Below are 26,512 nucleotides of genomic sequence, written 5' to 3' on the forward strand. Positions count from 1 at the left end.
ACGCACTGCAACGAAGAGTAGCCTCCGCTCGCCACAACTACAGAAAGCCAGCACACAGCAACAAAGACCCAACTCAACCAAAAATAAATAAATAAATAAATAAATGTAAAATAAACTAAAATGTTAGAATATGCTTAAAGGGAAAAATGGTTTCAGAGCTTTCTGATTAATCCTCTAAATTCCTAACTTGTTCCATCTTTTCCCTACAATGGCTTTAAATTTTAAAATAAGTTCAATTAAAAGTTGCAGATTTTGGGGTGATGAAAACGTTCTAAAATATACTGTGGTGATCAACTGGTGAAGAACACTGTGAAAGTACTAAAAACTATGCAAGCATGAACATGGGTTAACAGTGTGGTATATGAATTATATCTCAATAAAGCTGTTTTATTTTTTAAAAGTTGTACAGAATTAAAAAAAAAAAAAATACCAACCAACCCTGTCGATTTAAGCTAGCAATTTCTCTCAAAGGGCCCAATGCTGAGCTTTTTCTCTTATCTACTGTGTTCTATGTAAAAAATCCTTAGCCCAGCACAAAGCTGTGGCATTTTTTTCTAAAACCTGGCAGCAAAGTCCTTCTGTCTTTTTTGCTTTGTCCCCCGTAGTGCTGTCTTTTCTGGAATGGATTCTTCATGGCAGATGCAGATTATCAACTAACCAGCAGAAAGATTTTTACCCTGCTTTCCCAAAGGCCCTGTTAGCACTCTTCTCTTGCTCCTTCTCCACAACATACATGGACTTTAAGTCCTTCTCCCTTATTACCTTACAGGAAAATAAATTACAACTGCAGTACCATTTGCCCCAATAACAGACACCCATTGGTTATTCTGACTTGTCACCCTATTCCTCTTTTGTACAGGCACCTCTGACTCTTCCCAAGTGACTTCTCCTAAAGCAACAGGTTCAAGTCCACATTGGAAAACTCCCTATTACACACATACACACACAAAACACTTTCCCTTAACTTGAATCAATAAAAATAGATCACCACAGAAACTGACACTGACATCCTGCAAGTACTCCTAAGTCTCCTCCCTCAAGTCTGCAAACTTCCAGTTACTTCCAGAACCACACAGTAGTGAAATACACTGTTCTCTTGGCTATTTTACAGTAACTCTTTGGGAAGGCTTCTAGCGTGCAGCAGATGCAGACACTTCCTCTCCTGGGTTCCTGCCAAAGCACAAGACTTTTTCAAAATCCTGGGCTGTCTGAACAGTCTAGAATTTTCTCACTGTTTAAACAGATTTCTGCCATAATTTCTTCATAAATCAATGTTATTTCCAGCAAATACAAATGCTTTTGCTGTACTAACAGAAGGCTAATCAGAAATGTTGTCTAAACGTTTAACTCTGATGAGAAACTTTACATTTGTCAGATAAGAGCTTATCATTTTTTTCATTGCTAAAATATATTTTGTCCCTAAAGTTTCTGTCATCTTTCATCATCCTTAAACCTCACAATGAATCAAGAACCATTAGCCTACAGAAATTACAAAAAAGCAGCTTGAAAACTGCTTTATTCTAGATGGAATAAAGAGTTATAATCAACAAAAAAAAACAACAAAAGGAAAAGTTATTGGATCTCTGAAAGGAGAGTAGAATTTTTACACTTAAAAATGATAAGACAACCTATCAAAAGCCAGATGGAATTATATACACAAAATAATTTAGGTTTATGTATGTTTTTAAAAAACTAAACTACAAACTAGGAAACTAAAGAAAACAGAGCTCATTTAAGGAACTCCTACAAATCAGTAAGAAAACTACTAAGATGTTAGTAGATAAGTGGATTAAGAACCCAGAAAGCCACAAAAGAGGAACTATAGTTAACTAAACCGCCAAAAAACAAAAACAAAAACTCACTCATTGGTATTCAATGACACAAAAAATTGAAATAAGATGGCCAGTTTTTGCCTATCAAATGAACAACTAAACAAATTTAACAACTTAATTTAAAATATCTAATGATACTGTTATATGTCAAGAAACTTAAAGTGAACATATTCCTTACTTGTAAATTTAAATGAAAAACAAGATTTAAAAATTAACATCAACTCTCATTCATTGCTGGTGGGATTGCAAAATGGTACAGCCACTTTGGAAGACAGTTTGACAGTTTCTTAAAAAATTAAACATACTCTTACGATATGATCCAGCAATCATGCTCCTTAGTATTTACCCAATGGAGCTGAAAATTTATGTCCCCACAAAAACCTGCACATGTATATTTATAGCAGCTTTATTTATAATAGCCAAAACTTGGAAGCAACCAAGATTTCCTTTAGTAGGTGAATGGATACACTGTGATACATCTAGACAACAGAATATGATTCAATGCTAAAAAGAAATGAGCTATCAAACCATTAAAAAAAAAACATGGAGGAAACAAATGCGTATTACTAAGTGAAAGAAGTCAATCTGAAAAGGCTACTATATACTGCATGATTCCAACTATATGACACTCTGGAAGAAATAAAACTATGAAGAGAGTAAAAAGATCAGTGGTTGATGGAAGGAGGGCGGATAAACAGAAGGAGCATACAGGAATTTTAGGGCAGTGAATATGTGTCATTATACATTAGTTCAAATTCATAGAATTTACAACACCAAGAGTAAAGGGGTAATGTTAAACTATTGACTTTGGGCAATTATGACATGTCAATGTAGATTCATCAATTTTAACAAATATGCCATTCTGGTGAGGGACTATGCATGTGTTGGGGCAGGGAGTACATGGGACATCTCTGTACCATCCTCACAATTTTGCTGTAAAAAAATGAACTCCTGAAAAAAATAAACATCATACAACCCTGCTGGAATCTGTATTGAATGAGATTGTTTCTACTACACTCTGACAGAAAGTTATAAATAAATACTAATCAAAACAAAGAGGGACTTCCCTGGTGATCCACTGGTTGAGAATCCACCTGCCAATACAGGGGACACGGGGTTGGATCCCTGGGCTGGGAAGATCCCACATGCCACAGAACAACTAAGCCCGTGTGCCACAACTACTGAGCCTGCACTCTAGAGCCTGCAAGCCACAACTACGGAAGCCCATGCGCTCTAGGGCCCGCTTGTGGCAACTACTGAAGCCCGCGTGCCCAGAGTCCGTGCTCTACAACAAGAGAAGCCACCGCAATGAGAAGCTCACGCACCACAATGAAGAGTAGGCCCCACTCGCCACAACTAGAGAAAGCCCGCATGCAGCAATGAAGACCCAACGCAGCCAAAAAAGAAAAAGAAAAAAATTAACATTAGAGGGCAGACAGCAGAAGCAAGAAGAACTACAATCCTGCAGCCTGTGGAACAAAAACCATATTCACAGAAAGACAGACAAGATGAAAAGGCAGAGGGCTATGTACCAGATGAAGGAACAAGATAACACCCCAGAAAAACAACTAAATGAAGTGGAGATAGGCAACCTTCCAGAAAAAGAATTCAGAATAATGCCAGTGAAGATGATCCAGGACCTCAGAAAAAGAATGGAGGCAAAGATCAAGAAGATGCAAGAAATGTTTAACAAAGACCTAGAAGAATTAAAGAACAAACAAACAGAGATGAAGAATACAATAACTGAAATGAAACATACACTAGAAGATATCAATAGCAGAATAACTGAGGCAGAAGAAAGGATAAGTGACCTGGAAGATAGAATGATGGAATTCACTGCTGTGGAACAGAATTTAAAAAAAGAATGAAAAGAAATGAAGACAGCCTAGGAGACCTCTGGGACAACATTAAATGCAACAACATTTGCATTATAGGGGTCCCAGAAGGAGGAGAGAGAGAAAGGACCCGAGAAAATATTTGAAGAGATTATAGTCAAAAACTTCCCTAACATGGGAAAGGAAATAGCCACCCAAGTCCAGGAAGTACAGAGAGTCCCATATAGGATAAACCCAAGGAGAAACATGCCGAGACACATAGTAATCAGACTGGCAAAAATTAAAGACAAAGAAATATTACTAAAAGCAGCAAGGGAAAAATGACAAATAACATACAAGGGAACTCCCATAAGGTTAACAGCTGATTTCTCAGCAGAAACTCTACAAGCCAGAAGGGAGTGGCATGATATACTTAAAGTGATGAAAGGGAAGAACCTACAACCAAGATTACTCTACCCGGCAAGGATCTCATTAAGATTCGATGGAGAAATCAAAAGCTTTACAGACAAGCAAAAGCTAAGAGAATTCAGCACCACCAAACCAGCTCTACAACAATGCTAAAGGAACTTCTCTAAATGGGAATCACAAGAGAAGAAAAGGACCTACAAAAACAAACCCAAAACAATTAGGAAAATGGTAATAGGAACATACATATCGATAATTATCTTAAACGTGAATGGATTAAATGCTCCAACCAAAAGACACAGGCTTGCTGAATAGATACAAAAACAAGACCCATATATATGCTGTCTACAAGAGACCCACTTCAGACCTAGGGACACATTCAGTCTGAAAGTGAGGGGATGGAAAAAGATATTCCATGCAAATGGAAATCAAAAGAAAGCTGGAGTAGCAATATTCATATCAGATAAAATAGACTTTAAAATAAAGAATGTTACAAGAGACAAGGAAGGACACTACATAATGATCAAGGGATCAATCCAAGAAGAAGATATAACAATTATAAATATATATGCACCCAACATAGGAGCACCTCAATACATAAGGCAACTGCTATCAGCTATAAAAGAGGAAAGCGACAGTAACACAATAATAGTGGGGGACTTTAACACCTCACTTACACTAATGGACAGATCATCCAAACAGAAAATTAATAAGGAAATACAAGCTTTAAATGACACAATAGACCAGATAGATTTAATTGATATTTATAGGACATTCCATCCAAAAACAGCAGATTACACTTTCTTCTCAAGTGTGCACGGAACATTCTCCAGGATAGATCACATCTTGAGTCACAAATCAAGCCTCAGTAAATTTAAGAAAATTGAAGTCATATCAAGCATCTTTTCTGACCACAACACTATGAGATTAGAAATCAATTACAGGGAAAAAAACGTAAAAAACACAAACACATGGAGGCTAAACAATGTTACTAAATAACCAAGAGATCACTGAAGAAATCAAAGAGGAAATCAAAAAATACCTAGAGACAAATGATAATGAAAACACGACGATCCAAAACCTATGGAATGCAGCAAAAGCAGTTCTAAGAGGGAAGTTTATAGCAATACAAGCCTACCTCAAGAAACAAGAAAAATCTCATATAAACAATCTAACCTTACACCTAAAGGAACTAGAGAAAGAAGAAAAAACAAAACCCAAACTTAGCAGAAGGAAAGAAATCACAAAGATCAGAGCAGAAATAAATGAAATAGAAACAAAGAAAACAATAGCACAGATCAATACAACTAAAAGCTGGTTCTTTCAGAAGATAAACAAAATTGATAAACCATTAGCCACACTCATCAAGAAAAAGAGGGATAGGTCTCAAATCAATAAAATCAGAAATGAAAAAGGAGAAGTTACAACAGACACCGCAGAAATACAAAGCATCCTAAGAGACTACTACAAGCAACCCTATGCCAATAAAATGGACAACCTGGAAGAAATGGACAAATTCTTAGAAAGGTATAACCTTCCAAGACTGAACTAGGAAGAAATAGAAAATATGAACAGACCAATCACAAGTAATGAAATTGAAACTGTGATTAAAAATCTTCCAACAAACAAAAGTCCAGGACCAGATGGCTTCACAGGTGAATTCTATCAAACATTTAGAGAAGAGCTAACACCCATCCTTTTCAAACTCTTCCAAAAAATTGCAGAGGGAGGAACACTCCCAAACTCATTCTATGAGGCCACCATCACCCTGATACCAAAACCAGACAAAGACACTACAAAAAAAGAAAATTACAGACCAATATCACTGATGAATATAGATGCAAAAATCCTCAACAAAATACTAGCAAACGGAATCCAACAACACGTTAAAAGGATCCTACACCATGATCAAGTGGGATTTATCCCAGGGATGCAAGGATTCTTCAATATACACAAATCAATCAATGCGATACACCATATTAACAAATTGAAGAAGAAAAACCATATGATCATCTCAACAGATGCAGAAAAAGCTTCTGACAAAATTCAACACCCATTTATGATAAAAACTCTCCAGAAAGTGGGCATAGAGGGAACCTACCTCAACATAATAAAGGCCATATACGACAAACCCACAGCAAATATCATTCTCAATGGTGAAAAACCAAAAGCATTTCTTCTAGGATCAAGAACAAGACAGGGATGTCCACTCTCGCCACTATTATTCAACATAGTTTTGGAAGTCCTAGCCACAACAATCAGAGAAAAAAAAGAAATAAAAGGAATACAAATAGGAAAAGAAGTAAAACTGTCACTGTTTGCAGATGACATGATACTATACATAGAGAATCCTAAAGATGCCACCAGAAAACTACTAGAGCTAATCAATGAATTTGGTAAAGTTGCAGGATACAAAATTAATGCACAGAAATCTCTTGCATTCCTATACACTAATGATGAAAAATCTGAAAGAGAAATTATGGAAACACTCCCATTTACTGTTGCAACAAAAAGAATAAAATACCTAGGAATAAACCTACCTAGGGAGACAAAAGACCTGTATGCAGAAAACTATAAGACACTGTTGAAAGAAATTAAAGATGATACCAACAGATGGAGAGATATACCATGTTCTTGGATTGGAAGAATCAATACTGTGAAAATAACTATACTACCCAAAACAATCTACAGATTCAATGCAATCCCTATCAAATTACCAATGGCATTTTTTACAGAACTAGAACAAAAAATCCTAAAATTTGTATGGAGACACAAAAGACCCCAAATAGCCAAAGCAGTCTTGAGGGAAAAAAACAGAGCTGGAGGAATCAGACTCCCTGACTTCAAACTATACTACAAACCTACAGTAATCAAGACAATATGGTACCGGCACAAAAACAGAAACATAGATCAATGGAACAGGATAGAAAGCCCAGAGATAAACCCACAAACCTATGGTCAACTAATCTATGACAAAGGAGGCAAGGATATACAATGGAGAAAAGACAGTCTCTTCAATAAGTGGTGCTGGGAAAAATAGACAGCTACATGTAAAAGAATGAAATTAGAATACTCCCTAACACCATACACAAAAATAAACTCAAAATGGATTAGAGACCTAAATGTAAGACCGTACACCATAAAACTCTTAGAGGAAAACATAGGAAGAACACTCTTTGACATAAACCACAGCAAGATCTTTTTTGATCCACCTCCTAGAGTAATGGAAATAAAAACAAAAATAAACAAATGGGACCTAATGAAACTTAAAAGCTTTTGCAAAGCAAAGGAAACTACAAACAAGACGAAAAGATGACCCTCAGAATGGGAAAAAATATTTGCAATCAAATCAACGGACAAAGGATTAATCTCCAAAATGTATAAACAGCTCATGCAGCTCAATATTAAAAAAACAAACAACCCAATCAAAAAATGGGCAGAAGACCTAAATAGACATTTCTCCAAAGAAGACATACAGATGGCTGAGAAGCACATGAAAAGCTGCTCAACATCACTAATTATCAGAGAAATGCAAATCAAAACTACAATGAGGTATCACCTCACACCAGTTAAAATGGCCATCATCAGGAAATCTACAAACCACAAATGCTGGAGAGGGTGTGGAGAAAAGGGAACCCTCTTGCACTGTTGGTGGGAATGTAAATTGATACAGCCACTATGGAGAACAGTATGGAGGTTCCTTAAAAAACTAAAAATAGGGCTTCCCTGGTGGCGCAGTGGTTGAGAATCTGCCTGCCAATGCAGGGGACACGGGTTCGAGCCCTGGTCTGGGAAGATCCCACATGCCACGGAGCAACTGGGCCCGTGAGCCACAACTACTGAGCCTGCGCATCTGGAGCCTGTGCGCCGCAACAAGAGAGGCTGCGATGGTGAGAGGCCCGCGCACCGCGATGAAGAGTGGTCCCCACTTGCCACAATTAGAGAAAGCCCTCGCAGAGAAACGAAGACCCAACACAGTCATAAATAAATAAATAAATAAATAAAAGAACGTGAATTTCCTTAAAAAAAAAAGAAAAGAAACCCTGTGAGAGGGTTTCTAAAAGCCCTTTATAAAAAAAAAAAAAAAAAAAAACTAAAAATAGAATTACCATATGACCCAGCAATCCCACTACTGGGCATATACCCTGAGAAAACCATAATTCAAAGAGACACATGCACCTCAGTGTTCACTGCAGCACTATTTACAATAGCCAGGTCATGGAAGCAACCTAAATGCCCATAGACAGACAAATGGATAAAGAAGATGTGGTACATATATACAATGGAATATTACTCAGCCATAAAAAGGAACGAAATTGGGTCATTTGTAGAGACGTGGATGAATCTAGAGACTGTCATACAGAGTGAAGTGAGTCAGAAAGAGAAAAACAAATATCGCGTATTAATGCATATATGTGGAACCTAGAAAAATGGTACAGATGAACCGGTTTGCAGGGCAGAAACTGAGACACAGATGTAGAGAAGAAATGTATGGACACCAAGGGAGGAAAGTGGCAGGGGTGGTGGTGGTGGTGGGATGAATTGGGAGATTGGGATTGACATGTATACACTGATGTGTATAAAATGGATGACTAATAAGAACCTGCTGTATAAAAAAATAAAATAAAATTCAAAAAAAATTAACATTATAATGTGATCATAACTATGCAAGAAAATATGCAGAGGAAATTCACCAAAATGTAGTTGTCTCTGGAGAGGAGAACATTAGGTGATTTTTTCCTATTTCTCTGCATTTTCCAGATATCATAGGGTATATTTACTTTTATACTCAATGTTTATTTTTTTTCTCATCATGTGATAGGTTTTTATTTTTTTTAATTGAAGTATAGTTGATTTACAATGTTGTGCCAATCTCTGCTGTACAGCAAAGTGACTCACTTGTATGTAGACTCTCTTTTTTTAATATTCTTTTCCATTATGGTTTATTACAGAATATTGAATATAGTTCCCTATGCTATACAGTAGGACTTCGTTGTTTATCCATCCTATATTTAATAGTTTACGTCTGCTAATCTGAAACTCCCAGTCCTTCCCTCCCCCAGCCCCCTACCCCTTGGCAACCACAAGTCTGCTCTCTATGTCTGTGTTCTGTTTTGTAGATAGGCTCATTTGTGTCATATTTTAGATTCCACATATAAGTGACATCATATGGTATTTGTCTTTCTCTTTTTGACTTCACTTCACTTAGTATGATAACCCCTAGTTGCATCCATGTTGCTGCAATGGCATTATTTCATTGTTTTTTTTTCTTTCTTTAAGCAGAAATTCCTTCCTTCCTCTCTCCCTCCCTTCCTTTCTTTTTGGCTGCACTGGGTCTTTGTTGCTGTGTGCGGGCTTTCTCTAGTTGCGGCGAGCGGGGGCTATTCTTTGTCACGGTGCATGGGCTTCTCATTGCAGTGGCTTCTCTTGTTGCAGAGCACAGGCTCTAGGCATGTGGGCTCAGTAGTTGTGGCTCGTGGGCTCTGGAGCGCAGGCCCAGTAGTTGTGGCGCACGGGCTTAGTTGCTCCACAGCATGTGGGATCTTCCCAGACCAGGGCTCTAACCCGTGTCCCCTGAATTGGCAGGCAGATTCTTAACCACTGAGCCACCAGGGAAATCCTATTTCTTTCTTTTTTTATGGCTGAGTAGTATTCCATTGTATATATGTACCAATCTTCTTTATCCATTCATCTGTTGATGGACATTTAGGTTGTTTCCGTGTCTTAGCTATTGTGAACAGTGCTGCTATGAACACAGGGGTGCATTATCTTTTTTAATTATAGTTTTGTCCAGGTATATGCCCAAGAGTGGGACTGCTGGATCATATGCTAATTCTACAATATTTTTAGTTTTCTGAGGAACCTCCACACTGTTCTCCATAGTGGCTGCACCAACTTACATTCCCACCAACAGTGTAGGAGGGTTCCCTTTTCTCCACATCCTCTCCAGCATCTGTTATTTGTAGACTTTTTTTTTTTAATTTGTTTTTTATTTATTTTTGGCTGCGTTGGGTCTTCGTTGCTGCATGCAGGCTTTTTCTAGTTGTGGCGAGTGGAGGCTACTCTTTGTTGTGGTGCGCGGGCTTCTCACTGCGGTGGCTTCCCTTGTTGCAGAGCACAGGCTCTAGGTACGTGGACTTCAGTAGTTGTGGCACGTGGGCTCAGTAGTTGTGGCTCACGGGCTTTAGAGCGCAGGCTCAGTAGTTGTGGTGCATGGGCTTAGTTGCTCCGCGACATGTGGGATCTTCCCAGATCAGGGCTCGAACCCGTGTCCCCTGCATTGGCAGGCAGATTCTTAACCACTGCGCCACCAGGGAAGCCCTGTAGACTTTTTAATGATGGCCATTCTGACCGGTGTGAGGTGGTACCTCATTGTAGTTTTGATTTGCATTTCTCTAATTATATTTACTTTTATAATGACAAAAATTAACTCTATTCAAAATAATAAACCTAAAACATCAACTTCCATATTATGGCACTGTAAGCCTTTAATGAAATGCTTAACTACACTCTAACACAATAAAGTGGCTAACACGTTTGAGCATGTCCCATTTTCTAACTCTATAAACCTCTAGATTTCTCTGCTTCAAAGACTGTTAAGCTTATTTGAAAGCAACCCAGGTATCAAGTAGTGAACTATTGTACATTGTCAGAGTAGCATACTTTTCTATTCTCCTTCCTCCCAGAAACAGACAAATGACCCAGGCTAAGGCAGTCATTGACTCTCATTCCCACGAACATTAACAGTTGAGGGGTGGGCTTGTGAAATGGTAAAAAGCAGCTCTTTCTGAATTGCTAAGTTCAGAGGATGTGAATCTGGAGCTGCCTGTGACCATCTTTCCCACTTGACAAGGATAGATAGGAACCTAATCTATAAACAGGACAAAGTTATGCAGAGACGAACAGCTTTACAAGCTCCACAGTCCTGATTCTTACAATTACTGCTTGGAATCTGTGAGCTATCCCAATAATCTTCCAACTCAGCTAAGGGAGCCTGTAAATCCCCTTTTTCTTAAACTAGTTCATGTTGGATTTCTGTCACTTGCAATAGAAAGTTCAGACCCTCACAGCATTACTCCAAATTACCATGCCAACGTAAGCTAGTTAATAAAAATGAAGGTAGCCTATACAGCAGTGGTTCTAAACTTTAGCTGTATCAGATCACCTAAAGGTTGAGGTACCTAGATCACTTATGCAAGTTCTCAGGTGATGCTGCTGCTGCTACTGCTCTGGGGATCACACTTTGAGAACCACAGGATACAACCACCCCTTGAAATCACACAACAGGTGCTCTCGGCCTTTAAAATACATTTTACTTTAACTTATTTTTTGGAACATGTCATTGAATTTCTAATTAATCTAGGGAATGCTTCCTCTAATCTGTTTTAATACTATGTCTAATCCACATTCTTTCAGAAACCTTAAGTGACATGTTAATAGGCAAGCATATCTTTATCAATCACAGGTTTTTAAAACATAATGGTTTCTTTACTTATGATGTCTCACTTCCACTTATTACCACCTTCATTCAGTTACCAGCTTGCAAAGCAAATCATTATATGCAACTAAGAGTAAAGCATCCCAAAAGACATTAGGGTTTTATTAAAAATAGTAAGATAGGGCTTCCCTGGTGGCGCAGTGGTTGAGAATCTGCCTGCCAATGCAGGGGACACGGGTTTGAGCCCTGGTCTGGGAGGATCCCACATGCCACGGAGCAACTAGGCCCGTGAGCCACAACTACTGAGCCTGCGCGTCTGGAGCCTGTGCTCCGCAACAAGAGGGGCCGCGACAGTGAGAGGCCCGCGCACCGCGATGAAGAGTGGCCCCCGCTTGCCGCAACTAGAGAAAGCCCTCACACAGAAACGAAGACCCAACACGGCCAAAAATAAATAAATAAATAAATAAATAAATAAATAAATAAATAAAATAAAATAAAATAAAAATAGTAAGATATACTGTGCAGTAGAAGCTAACACAACACTGTAAAGCAACTATACTCCAATAAAAATTAATTTAAAAAAAGTAAGACACCTTCTTTCTAAACCCTCAAACAAGCTTGAAATAGAATTTAAATGGGTTAAAGAGGATGCAATCTCCTTTAAAAGAAAGGTAAATCTCAGATCCCTGAGAGGACCTGATGAAAGAAAGGGAGGGAGGGGAGGAAAGGGGAAAGAAAACAAAGCCAAAGAAGAGTCAAAGATACAAAGACAAATTTATACTGATATAAAATTTAGTGCTAAAACAGTACAGATAAATTACTGATAATATTTTGGTTCTTGGCTAGATGGTAGGTTCGTGAGTGTTTTTTATCTAATTTTTATAACACACATGTATATTACATGTAATGTTTGACACACATCAATATAATATTTTTAAAACTATAAAGAAACAACAACAACAACAACCTGGGAAACATATTCTCAGGTAGACCTGGACAAAAATAAATTGCAAAGTGTACTATTTATCTGAAACTTTCCTACAGTCCTTCTCTTCCAGGAAAGTCCAGTCCCACATACTCACAGATCAATCAAACCTGGGAACAGATTTTAAAACAGTTCTGCTACATTCTAAATGTTTACGACTTTGAGTTATCAGGATTCACTGAATTGTATGTTCAAGTTATTCAATGTATTACTAGAACAGGGCATCTGGCAAATAATTCTATTAGCCTTTTGGTCTAACATTTTCCTTCCAAGAAAAAAGTTGCAACATTTAAAAGTTTGTCTTTCCCAGACAAATCACTCAAAAATTAATAAGGCGGACTAAAAAATGCTTGTTATTCTAATCTAAACTTTCTCTGACACAAAAAATTTTCCACAGGGCTCTTTCTAACAGTCAGTCTCTCCACACCTTCCACAACTGTTCCAAGCCTTCTTTTAGAGGGCTCCAGCTTTAAGTTTATTTTTCCTCATACAAATTCCATATTCAACTGTTGGTTTTCCTGACATCTGTGTTAGACTTTAATCTTTCTGACAGTTTTTGGTCAACACAAAAGACCAACACACATTCAGGCTTCTAATTCAGGCCACTGCAATGTAGTATATACATCAAGACAGCATGTCTCTACCATATAAGCAGGATGGATTTTCCAAGACAACTAAGAGTGATTACTAATAGAACTAGTTATGTTTCTGTTCTTCCCTATTATCCCTCTGTAAATTGCCATTTGTTTTAACTCTATGAATTCTAGTCATACATCTGCTCCTAAAGAGAGTGAGATGCATCTCTAGTACACACTTAAAATACGATGGATGAGTGCTTTAATGGTATGAGCAACCTTTTGATCAAAAACTCAGAAATCAGGGCTTCCCTGGTGGCGCAGTGGTTGAGAATCCGCCTGCCAATGCAGGGGACACGGGTTCGATCCCTGGTCCGGGAAGATCCCGCAGGTCACGGAGCAACTAAGCCCGTGCTCCGCAACTACTGAGACTGTGCTCTAGAGCCCGCGAGCTACAACTACTGAGCCTGTGTGCTGCAACTACTGAAGCCCATGCGCCTAGAGCCCATGCTCCACAACAAGAGAAGCCACCACAGTAAGAAGCTGTGCACCGCAACGAAGAGTAGCCCCCACTCGCTGCAACTAGAGAAAGCCAGCGTGCAGCAATGAAGACCCAACACAGCCAAAAATAAATAAATTTTTTTAAAAAAGAGTTGTTATTAAAAAAAACAAAAAAACAAACAAACAATAAACTCAGAAATCATACTAGCCTCTTTGCCACAACTTTCTGTAACTGAGCAGTGAACCCAGTCTTTGGCATCATTCCAATGGAAAAACAGTTCAGGATTTAGTTGAAAAGAACCTCTAAATCAAGATATTGCCCTTAACTGAAAGTGCTACATAGGCTTTCTTTTGGAGGTTCTTCCAAAGTTCAAAGTCTTCCCTGTCAGAAGTAATCTGAAGATAAGATCATTTCAAAAACACATACCCGTTTCTCCCTATATGGCACCTCAACCACCCCTACTCTTCTGGAAACTGCCCCCTTCTACCTTTTTTTACTCCCCCAGTCTATCTTTAATTCACCCCCATAGTTTTACCAGTCATGGTATATAGCATGATACTTCTCCCTGACTAAGTAGCCATTCAAAGTTCTTTGCTGGAAATTTTGAAAATGAAACTGAGAAAGAAGTGGCAGGCACACTTTGAATGCCTCAACTATTTTATAAATAAAGCTCAGGAGAAGTTAGGGACCAAGTGAATGAAGCTTATCTGGAAAGGTTTTAAAATGAAGCAAATAACACAGAGAAGACAGACAAGAGACAGAAAAAAACAGTCTCATGTTCCAATTATTCTTGAAGTTTAATCACACTCCTGACCTCTGTTGTTAAGACAACTCCCTATCCCCACAACACTTAAATAAATTCCATTATAGACTAGTATGAGTTGGATTTCTGTTTAAGCCAGAGTCCTAATTAATACAGTTTCTCTCATCAACCCTGTAGTTAATATTTTTAGAGGCAAACTAAATAATAAGGTAAATAATTCTCATATATTTACCCCTCTCTATTCCCTAGCACTAGAAAGCGATATTTTTCAATGATCTTTTAAATGTTTTTCTTAATTTTGGAGATCCAATACATGCTACTTCTATATCTGAGATACAAAGTTTAAGAATAAATATGATTTTAATCCATTTAAAAAAAAAGATTTAAATTGGATTCACAATTGAAGTTAAACTCAATGTTTAAAGTTTCTGTTTCAACTAGGAAAGTCAAGTTCCCCTAAACCAGAAACATTTTAAAAATAAATGTAGGCTGAGAGGAAGATTTGAGAAAGAAATGAATCTTATTTATAATTAAAGCGGTGCCATTCTTCACTGACTTTTAAACTGTGTATTTTAAACTGTATAGTATACCTCTCAACTATTTCAAACACTTTAGTTAGTAATGCATACATTTCCCAATACAGGATAAAAGTTCAGGATTCTTGTTCCCAGGGTAGAAAAACAATTTACCATAAGTGATACTAAGAGTCCTGCAATTTAGTAAAATTCATCAATAATGTCCACTTTTATTTGGTGGTCCCTTTAACTAGAAGCAGAATAAGCAAAAAGGTAAGGTATCAAATATGAGGCCAAACTTGACCGCCAGCCAGTAATAAAAGATCAGCAGGGACTTCCCTGGTGGTCCAGTGGTTAAGACTCTGTGCTTCCACTGCATGGGGCACGGGTTTGATCCCTGGTCAGGGAACTAGGATCCCGCATGCTGCGCGGCGCGGCCAAAAAAAACAGCAGTTCTTCAGATGAAAGTGCCTTGGAGGATGCCTGACACATCGAAGACAATTAAGACATGTTACTTTTGAATGTGGGGCAAGAGCTCAAGAATAGCTGGATATGTTGCCAAGGGTGTCTCAAGGGACATGGAAAAAGAAAAGACTTGGAGAGTTGTGGGAAGCCCAGGCAACCTCAACCCTGGGCTAAGGCAGTGAGAAGGACCAAGCAGCCCAATCTACTAGCAAACAAATGCACAGTCTTTGTAATTTAGGAATTTGAGTGGGAGAAGAAAGTGGACAGAGGCAGTGGAAGGGAAGAAGGAAAAGAAGTAAACATTAAATTATACATGCTTTCCTTGTTGCTTATAAATGCTGGTATTTCCAAATATTAACAAAGTCTATACATTTCTCATTTGAATAATTTACAGTATTTTCTCTTGGTTGTATAAACTGGTTATATTAATGAAACAATGTATTTCATAACATGAATATCAATAAATATTGGTTAGAATATTTAAAAAACAGCAGTAATATAAAAAGCAGCTATTCTTTAGAGACTTAAACTGTTTTTTTTTTTTAATTTATTTATTATTTTTGGCTGCACTGGGTCTTCGTTGTTGCACGCAGGTTTTCTCTAGTCGCGGCACGTGGGGGCTACTCTTCGTTGTGGTGTGCAGGCTTCTCATTGTGGTGGCTCTGTGGTTGCAGAGCACGGGCTCTAGGCGCACGGGCTTCTGTAGTTGTGGCTCGCGGGCTCACTAGTTGTGGCTTGCGGGCTCTAGAGCACAGGCTCAGTAGTTGTGGCGCATGGGCTTAGTTGCTCCGCAGCACGTGGGATCTTCCCGGACCAGGGCTCGAACTGGTGTCCCCTGCATTGGCAGCGGATTCTTAACCACTGTGCCACCACGGATAGAGACCTAAACTCTTAAAACTAGGTTTGTTTTCTAATTTGGAGAGTGCTAAACATAAATATGGGAAAGTTTAAAGCCTAATTTAGAATATACTTGGATATATATGTAAAAAGCTTAAAACTTTATATAGTAATTAAAAGAACTCAAAAAATGTTAACAACTATCTGAGAGTTGGGATCACAGTCAATTCTATTCACTCAACTTCTGCATTTTAATAAACATTTTTAATAGAAAATTTGTATTTCTATATATAAATAAGCGAGCTAAAAAACGAAGTCAAAGTAGCACTGAAGTGAAGAGACAAATTCAAATCATAGACAGAGATAGCAAAATCCAAATGATCAACCACACCTCTACTAGTTGGCATAATACCACCATCAATCCCTTTTGCTCCAAAACAAATTGCATCTATTTTTGATTTTCAGAGGAAGTCCTGAAAAGGCAACTGTAGTGTCTTCGCCACCACCCTTAGGATACAGGTGGAAAATAAAATCTCGTACAATATACATTTTAGATTTTTTAAGCTTAAGTAAGGAATATGTGGTGAAGCAAACTATTCCAAAAGCATAGCTTTCAATGAAACTTCATTAAAGACTGAATTTTTAAAGCAAGCTATACTACTTGAAAAATTATCATTTAGAAAGAAAGAGCATTCCGTTTAGAAAAGGACCTTTTCATACAAACAAGAACCAATCACAGGAAGCAACAGAAAAATTATCTCATTTGCAACAGCAACAAATATGTTAATTACCTGGGAATAAACTAAGAAAACTTTAAATTGACCCTAAAATTAACTCAAAATGTAGCAAAGATTATTATGAAATTTAAAACTATAAACCTCTTAGGAAAAAAAGAGGTGTAAATCTTCATAACCTTGATTAGGCAATTATACATACACCTAGACAACAATTTCTTAGATATAACACCTAAAGCACAAGAAGCCAAGGAAAAAATTAAATTGGACTTCATCAAAATTTAAAACTTTCATTCTTCAGGAAAGTGAAAAGACAACCTACAGAATGGGAAAATAATTATAAATCATATCTCTAACAAAAGTTTAATACCCAGAATATATACAGAACTCTTAGAACCCAACAGTAAAAATAATTAAAAATACTCCATTTTTTAAATGGGAAAAGGATTTGAAGAGACATTTCTCCAAAGAAGATACAAATGGCCAATAAGTACATGAAAAAACACTCAACATCATTAATCATTATGGAAATGCAAATCAAATACCACAATGAGATATCACTTCACAGCCCCTAGGACAGCTGTAGTAAAAAGAAAATAAGTGTTGACAAGGATGTGAAGAAACTGGAACTCTCATACACTGCTGATGGGAATGTAAAATGGTGTAGCTACTTTGGAAAACAGTTTTTCAGTTCCTAAAAACATAGAGTTACCATATGACCCAACAATTCCACTCCTAAGTCTATACCCAAAACAAATGAAAGCACATATCCACAGAAATATTTGTATATGAATGTTCATAGCAGCATTATTAATAATAGCCAAAAAGGTGGAAGCAACCGAAATGTCCATCAAATGATGAATAAATAAAATATGATATATTCATACAATGGAATGTTATTTGGTCATAAAAAGAAATGAAGTACTGATACATGGTATAACGCAAATGAACCTCGAAAACATTATGTTAAGTGAAAAAAATCTACAGACATAAAAAGTACATTAGTGGTTGCCTAGGGCTGGGGGAGGGGGAGGAGAGTGATTGCTAATGGATCTGATGTTTCTTTTTGGAGTGATAAAAAAAGAAGTACTAAAATTGATTGTTATGATGGTTACACCAACTCTGTGCATGTATTAAAGGCACTTTAAGAGGTAAATTGTATGGTATGTGAACTGTATCTCAATAAAGCTATTTAAAAAACAGCTTAAAAAACTCCTGGTAAATCCAGGAGTAGGGATGCTGGGTTGTATGGTAAGCATATGTTTACCTTTATAAAGAACTGCCAAATGTTAAAGTCACTATACCATTTGCACTGACATCAGCAACGGATGAAAGCTCCAACTGCTCCACATTCTTTTTTTTTTTTTTTTTTTTTTAATTTTTAAATTTATTTATTTATTTTTGGCTGTGTTGGGTCTTCATTTCTGTGCGAGGGCTTTCTCCAGTTTCGGCGAGTGGGGGCCACTCTTCATCGTGGTGCGCGGGCCTCTCACTGTCTCGGCCTCTCCCGTTGCGGAGCACAGGCTCCAGATGCGCAGGCTCAGTAGTTGTGGCTCACGGGCTTAGTTGCTCCGTGGCATGTGGGAACTTCCCAGACCAGGGCTCGAACCCGTGTCCCCTGCACTGGCAGGCAGATTCTTAACCACTGCGCCACCAGGGAAGCCCGCTCCACATTCTTATCAGCATTTGGTATTGTTATTTTTCCTTTTTTCTTTCATTCTTCTTAATGTCTCAATTAATTTTCTCACTTAAGTGTATACTGGTATCTCAGTGTGGTTTTAATTTGCAATTCTGCAATTACTAATGATGTTTAATATCTTCTGGTATATTTATTTGCTGTCCATAGGTCTTTTCAGTAAAGTTTCTACTTAAATCTTCTGTCAAATTTTTATTAGGTTGTTCACTTACTACTGAATTTTGTGAGTTCTTTATATATTCTGGATACAAGTCTTTTGTCAGATATGTGTTACGGGGAATATTAACTCCCAGTCTGTGACTTGTCTTTTCATTCTCATAACACTGTTTCAAACAGCAGAAGTTCTTAATTTTGATGAAGTTGAATTTATCAATTTATTCATTTATGGATCACGCTTTTGGTGTCTAATTTTTTGGTGATTTAAAAAAAAAATCTTTGCCTGATCCAAGGTCTCAAAAAGATTTTGTCTTATATTTTCTTCAAGTTATTTTCTAGCTTTAGGTCATATCTCGAGGTCTATGAATGACTTTGAACTAGTTTTTGCACAGACGGTGAGGAATTTTTGCACTGAGCCTATAATAAAGAAAAGTATTCTATTTTGACGTTTGAGTGCTCATTGCCTTAAAGCCCCACTTCCCTCTCCCTTTTGCCCCACATCTGGATAAGTCAGTAAGAAAGCCCAGCCATTGCCTCCTTGGGCGTCAGTGGGAAGCTAAAACCATGTAAATCCCACACATGGGAACTATCACACTCCTTCTGGCCACAATAAAAATTAAACCCAACCGCCCTTCTTCACTTTTGCTTCATTCTGGACTAAACCTAAGACCTCTCCGTGAGGAATCCTTTTCCAGTTGACTGTGTGAGTAAACTTTATTTCATATTTCATATCCATTGGTGCCTTTATGTCATCTGTCCCAAGATTTATATAAATTTCTGGGCAAGGGGCTGCCCAGTGTCCAACAGAGGATATCAGACGCCCAAATAAGACAGTTTTTGCATATGAACGTCTAACTATTCCAGATTATCCTTTCTCTATTGAATTGCCTTAATACCCTTGTCAAAAACGAACTGACCATTTTGTGTGTCTGAATTCTCTGTTTTGTTCCACTGATCTATCTTTTCTCTATCTTTACCCTTGAGTACCGCAGCAACGTAAGTTGAAATCAGGAGTTTCCCAACTTTTTTGTTCTTTTTCAACATTATTTTACCTTTTTCTAGTTCCTTTGTTTTTCCATATCAATTTTAGAATCAGCTTATTACTTTCTGTAAGAAACCCTGCTGGGATTTGGACTGGAATTGCATTGAATCTATAGATCAGCTTGGACGAATGGTTGTCTTAACAATATTGTCTTCCAATCCATGAATATGGCATATCTCTCCATTTATTTAGGTCTTCTTTGGTTTCTTCCACCAGTGTCTTATAATTTTCATTATACAAATCTTGCACATGTCTTGTAAAGCTAATACTAAATATTTCATAGGTTTTGGTGCTATTGAGATGGTACTTTTAAATTTTAATTTCCAATTGTTCATTGTTATTATATAGAAATACAACTGATTGTTATGTATTGACATTCTGTCCTTCAACCTTGCAGAATTCACTTATTAGGGCTGGAGCTTTCTGAACAATCTTTCCAATTTTCTGCATAGACATTCTGTCCATGATTAGAGACAGTTCCTGCTCTTTGAAACACACTGTTAAAACAATGAATACAAGCCACAATCTGGGAAGAAATATTTCCCTATAACATATGTTACTATTCCACTACTAGATATTTATGCAAGAGAAAAGAAAGTATATATTCCTCCAAAGACTTATCTGCGAATTGCGAATGCTCATTGCAACTCTGTTTATAATAATTAAAAGCTGGAAACAACCCAAATGTCCATCAATTCGTACACGGAAAAAAAAAAGTTTTGTGGTATATCCATACAATATAATACTACTCAACAATAAAAAGGAACGAACACATAACAACGTGGATGAATTTCAAAATAATTATGCTGAGTTTAAGAAGCTGGACACCCTCCTCCCCACTGCACAAAGTACATACTATATGAGTCCATTTACAGAAAACTCTCAAAAATACAAACAAATCTTAAGTGTCAGAAAAAGATCAATGGTTACCTGGGGATGAGGAAAGGGCAGGAAGGAGCAGGAGGGAGGGATTACAAAGAGTCATGAGGAAACTCTTGAAGGTGTTGAAAATGTTCCTTATCTTGACAGTGTTGACAATCTCATGGGTATATACTTTTGTCAAAACATACCAATTGCACACTGTGAATGTGTGCAGTTTACTGTATATCCATTATACCTCGATAAAGTTGTTACAGTATACCAATTACTTTATTAGTAATCACCCTTATTATGTCATACGTTAGTGTTTTTATTTACCTATAAAACATTATCACTTGGTAGCTATGATTACTGTTCACAAATATCATTATTTAAGATTTTTTTATTCAAACAGTAAATTGAGATCTATTCTCAAAATACCTTTGAGGTTTAAAGACTGGTAAATTTGAGAGTATGCAAATTTGAGAATGTCTTCAAGCAACTTTTGAATATGAATAAACTCTTGTCTGGGTTTAAAAAAAGGGGGGAGGTTGTTGGAACAAGAGGGCAAGAACAAAGGCCATATGTATACAGCAAGTAATGCTTTGAGGACCTAAATTCAACAACTAGGTTTAAGAAGCATTAAAATGATCATTTATTGATCATTGTTTGAAAGAATCAGACCTGAAAATCCAGTTAATATAAGATTAGAGTGTAAGAGAAGTCTTGAGCCTACTTAAAACCAGTTAATCAATATTTACTAAACACTCTCAAATAAAACAAGCATATAAATCTATGGAGCTGTCCTCTATTCTGTATGTTAATTCAAACATGTTGTTACCATGATTCTTCCAGCACAATGTTCAGAACATAGTAACAGATGCTAATACTTAATGATCACAATATTGAATCAAGGAAAACACCTTTTTCTCTCATTCTCTAAAACTAAACATTCTTTGTACACAAATTTCCCTTTGTAACAGAAATTCTTAAAATTTTTCAGAAAACAGTTCATGGTTGAAAAGCTTGAGAAATTATAAGGGCAATAGTGCGAGGTACTGAGGTGAAAAACCTTAAAAAATATAGATTCAGAAAAACAGAAAATAGATTAAAATAGACATCTGAAAATTAGTGATTAATACTTTACAAGTTTCTATTTCTATTACTTACTCCCCAGAAACTTTACAAAAGCATCTTCTCCCAAAATTTTTACAACATGCTTATAGAATCCATTTCTTCACTGCTATAGACATAACAGAAGATTCTTCCATTTGATGCTTCATCTCAATGTTCACTGTTGACTACTAATTTTGACTACTAATTCTTGGGCAAATTACTTGACTTGGAATCTCAGTTTCTTTATTTGTAAAATGGGGATGATATAAAACCACCTCACAGAATTATTTTAAAGATTAAATTATATAATATTATGAAACAACACTTTATAAATTGTAAAGTGCTTTAGTTGTTATCAGGTTGATTAAAAAATCTTCTCAGAGCCCAATCCAATCCCCTAGAAAATTCACTTAGTGGGAAGAAAAAAGTACTGATATAAGAATTTTATTGTCATGTTCTTTCTTTTCCTAAAAAAAAAAAAAAAGTACAGCTAGAAAGAAAACTGGTTAAAGTTTACTGTAGCTAAACAGGTAGATAAAATAAAGCACTAAATTACAGCCTTCTCTTCACACTACTTATAATGAAGAAATAGCTCAAATGCTCAACAAGAAAGGCTGAGTATATTACTTTGATATAATACCACTATTTAAGTGAAAAATATGTAAACCAAAACATGAACACATTTATATAAAACACTAAGCAGGAAGGGGAAGAAGTCCAAGATAGTACTCATTCACTGATGACAACTATGTAAGAAGCATGAATCTCTATATTGTATTTTTTGCCAATACACAACCAAATATACTAATAGTCATACTGATCATCCAAAGCAACATCAGGAAAAGGAATGTTTTTCATTATATCAAGTTCAAAACCGCTGGAGTAACCTTAATGAAGTCCTTTGAGAGTCATTAGTTTTTATTGAGGCACAATATTTGGCTAGACGAAAACTAATGAGGATACCTTTAATTTATACAAATAAATTTCACTGAGTAGAAACACAAATGAAACTTTAACTAATGAAGCTTTCACAAATACACTTACTTACACATTTTATTTGGCTTGTCTCTTACACATTAATTTTTTATGCACACACACACACACACACACACACCCATTATGTAATTATAAGATTCAAGATCTCACTGTCAGAAGAGCAATAAAGTGTAATGCCAAGGGCCTGTGCAATTTACTTTTCTTTACCTTAAAGTATTTTCCACTTTCAGAGTAGAACCAAAGATATGTTACAACATATAAGGGGTTGGGGTAGGCCAGTATGATGTACGACTGCCTAGGCAATTTAGCAATTCAACAATTCTCCAACTTACTCACTTTTGTTAAAACTCTTTTAGCAAAAGTTTATTAGGGTCATCTATACAGTCAAGTCCAGTCAGACTTACAAGCCCAGCTCAATTTTCAAAAATATTCAAGAAACCCTGCCTCAAGACACCTAGATGCCCTTACTCCATACCTTTTACTTTTTGGTTCTTGTAGGGTTAGGGTTTTGCAGTTTATAGATGCACTTGTGGAGGAAGAGAGTATCTGTAAATGCTAATTAAAATTCTACACAGATGTGTGTACTTGCATTCTCCGACCCAGGGTCCACACCTTCTGTCAGATTCTCAATGGACTTCATGACCTCAAAATAGGTTGAGAACTACTACTATGTATCTCATAGGGACACTTTCCAAATCTAAGAGATGTAATTACATCCCTCCCAGTTAATAACTGCTAAGTAAAATAAGGCATTCCTTCCACAGAAGTGAAGGCTTACAAGCTTTATGGCTGCATCCCTGGAATAAAAGCAGGAGCTTGAACACATTTGCCCTATGAAAGATACTGCTTGTCAGTATACAACCCACTCTGCACTATTAGAAAAGGTTAACACCTCCTTACCAAAAAGCCAAGATTCCCCTGCAACAACCTGGACTACCCTGGTAATACAAAGCTTTCTTTTTTCAATAGTCTTTTACACTGTCTAAACTTTTCTGCAATAAATTAAAGTCGTACACATTTTTTCATCTTTTTTTTTTTTGTTACTACTTTAGTTACCAAAATACAAAATGGCCAATACAATTATCCGCTTACCAAAATCCTTGATTTTCAGTACTTCAAAATAAAACTCATTTTAAGATATCAAAGCATTATTCACCTAAAGACACAGAGTAGTCCTTTTCCTAGTAACTGTGTTAAATCTATAAGAATCATTTCTGGGCTTCCCTGGTGGCGCAATGGTTAAGAATCTGCCTGCCACTGCAGGGGACACGGGTTTGAGCCCTGGTCTGGGAAGATCCCACATGCCGCGGAGCAACAAAGCCCGTGAGCCACAACTACTGAAGCCCGCGCGCCTAGAGCCCGTGCTCCACAGCAAGAGAAGCCACCGCAATGAGAAGCCCACGCACCGCAACGAAGAGTAGCCCCAGCTCGCCGCAACTAGAGAAAAGCCCGCGCACAGCAACGAAGACCCAAGGCAGCCAAAAATAAATAAACAAAATAAAATAGACTTTTTAAAAAAAGAGTCATTTGCCATCAGCCACCTAAAATACTGGCAGGACTTAAAGCATAATGTACCAAAACCAAAACTGACATGACTTTCAAAGGTAAGTGATAAAACTTTCTATGCTTCCCACAGAAAGAAAAGATAAAATTTGAAATTCATCGTTAAGATTTAGAAATCATATTCACAGGCTAAGTGTCAAAGTTAAAGAAAAATCGCTGAATGTCTAAATTTTAAATCAAGGCAAAAAACCTTATTCACGGTTGTTCACTTTCAGCTTCTTAAATATTTCCTCCTTAACGTATCCATTTTTTCCATAGATACTTGATCAGAAAAATCCCTTCTAAATGTTTTATAAATTAAATTCCAGTGTTCCTGCTATGAGGAATGAATATTTCATCAGATTATTTTAGGAAAAGACTAGCCTCGTTCATAAGCTACATCTAAATCTAAAAAGGGAAATACGTTTCTTCCCCGAACCTATTAAAAAAAAAAAAAAAGGCAAAAGTTGATGAAAGAACACTGCTGCCACGTCTTTTCCCTTCCCCCACTCAGTAGTGGCTATTTCATCCCTTCAGAGTGCATTCCAAGGGAAAGTCCATAGCTCTCAGAGAAACCAGAAACAGTTAAGTCGAAATTGGCAAGCCGCTTTGGCCTTTTCGATCAATTCCTAAAAGGAGATCTAGTTTCTTCTTCATCCCTTTCTTAAAGCAAACAGTGCAAAATTCCAAGTCTTCACCACTCTACCCGGAACGCCTAAATTGTTAGTGTCTAAAAACTGATTGTATTTAATACAATAGATTATTTAGGAGAAATGGTCCCATACTTACGGAACCATTCTTCCTCCCCCTTAAAACATACAGCTGGGGGCCATCCACGTAACTCAAAGTTCTCACACAGCCAAAGAATTCCATTTACTGATGTGGACTTTTAAAAGCAGCAAACTTGGCGGAGAGAAAGAGAGGGGGAGGGGAGACGCTCATGTGCCTTTAAAAAATTTATGTGGCAGAAGAAGGAAGGAAGAAGATTAGCTTCCCAGTTGACTGGAGGATCTGACAGCCGACTTCCTCAACCAAGCCGCCCGAAACTCGCCGCCCGGGGCTACCTCCAGCTGCTCCGGCAGCACCGCTGCGCGCAATCAGATGAGTAAAGCCTGAACTTCCCCGCGTAGGTCCTCTTCCCAGACCCCACGACTCTTCGGCAGGATAAAAATGCCCGAGCACTTCCCCATCAGCTATAAGCTTTAAAAACCGCTCTCCATTGCCACACGCTAACCATCTGCTGCTGTGGAGGCCGAAAACCCTCGCGTACTCCTCAGCTTTTTAGGCAGGACCAGGTAGGAGAGGAGCTCGGAAAACTCAACAGGGTGATTCCTCCCCAGGAAGGAATATTCAAGAAAGTGCTGGTCCCCGGGGCGGAGACTGATGTTGCCGCAGCCCCAACAGTCGGGGCGCCAACCTGGGAGGCGGTGGGAAGAGGAGCACGGAGGAGGGCAGAAGGACCTCTGGGGCACCCAGGAGACGCGGGGCGCAGGACGAGGGGCCGAGTCTCCAGGGGAGAAGGTACTGAGCCAGTAGTAGTAAACTGGGGGAGCCCGAGCCCTAACACGAAAGGGAGCAGGGACCAGACCACCAGAGCCATCCGAGAAGGGCCACGGCTGCCCAAGGACTTAAGCCTCAGTCCCCAAGGTCGGAGGAGCGTCTCACCTGGGAAGTGGCACGGGAGGGCTGCGCGTTCTTCAGTCTCCGGTCGCCTGCGCTCGGCCGGCTAACTAATCCCTTCCCTCAGCCCGCTGGCGGCGCGACTGGGCAGCAGAGGGAGCCAGTTAGCCCTTTTATAACCTCCAGGCTGCGACGGCTGCGCTGAGGAGGAGGCGACTGCAGCCCTCGCTACGTGAGCTCGATCACACCAGCGTCCCGGCGTCTGCGCAGGCGCCCAGCCCGGGCCCTCTCCACCCCTACCCGCGGCCCACGCCCCACGCCCAGGACTCCGCACCAGCTGGTGGAGTCTGAGGCCCAGAGGAGGGGCCGGCGGGCGCGCCTGGGATGTAACGCGCCTGCGCGGGGTTCTCACCACGCCACCGTCACCGTGGTTACCTCGGATTTGCCCAGCTTCTTTCAACAGGTTGTTTAGCGCCTGAATTTTGGGATCAGCCCCAGTCAGGCCTGAACGACGAAACCACCAGCGAGGAAATATCTTAAATTTGAGAAGAGGAACATGGAAGCGTAGGAAATAAAGCCGAAAAGACGTATCGGGTGGAA

At 38.2% G+C, this 26,512-nt stretch overlaps 1 protein-coding gene across 2 annotated transcripts in view; it reads right to left on the reverse strand.

The window, feature by feature from the left end:
• P4HA1 (prolyl 4-hydroxylase subunit alpha 1) overlaps nucleotides 1-26,103 on the reverse strand; it is an 85,350-nt gene extending 59,247 nt beyond the window's left edge. The window contains exon 1 of one of the 2 annotated variants that reach the window (XM_068547786.1): nucleotides 25,958-26,103. The gene's annotated coding sequence lies outside the window, so the exon portion shown is untranslated. The remainder of the gene's footprint in view (nucleotides 1-25,957) is intronic. The other variant, XM_068547785.1, reaches the window with a different exon arrangement.
• Nucleotides 26,104-26,512: the final 409 nt, after the last annotated feature.

Source organism: Eschrichtius robustus, chromosome 7, assembly GCF_028021215.1.
Source record: "Eschrichtius robustus isolate mEscRob2 chromosome 7, mEscRob2.pri, whole genome shotgun sequence".
Classification (NCBI taxonomy): Eukaryota; Metazoa; Chordata; class Mammalia; order Artiodactyla; family Eschrichtiidae; genus Eschrichtius; species Eschrichtius robustus.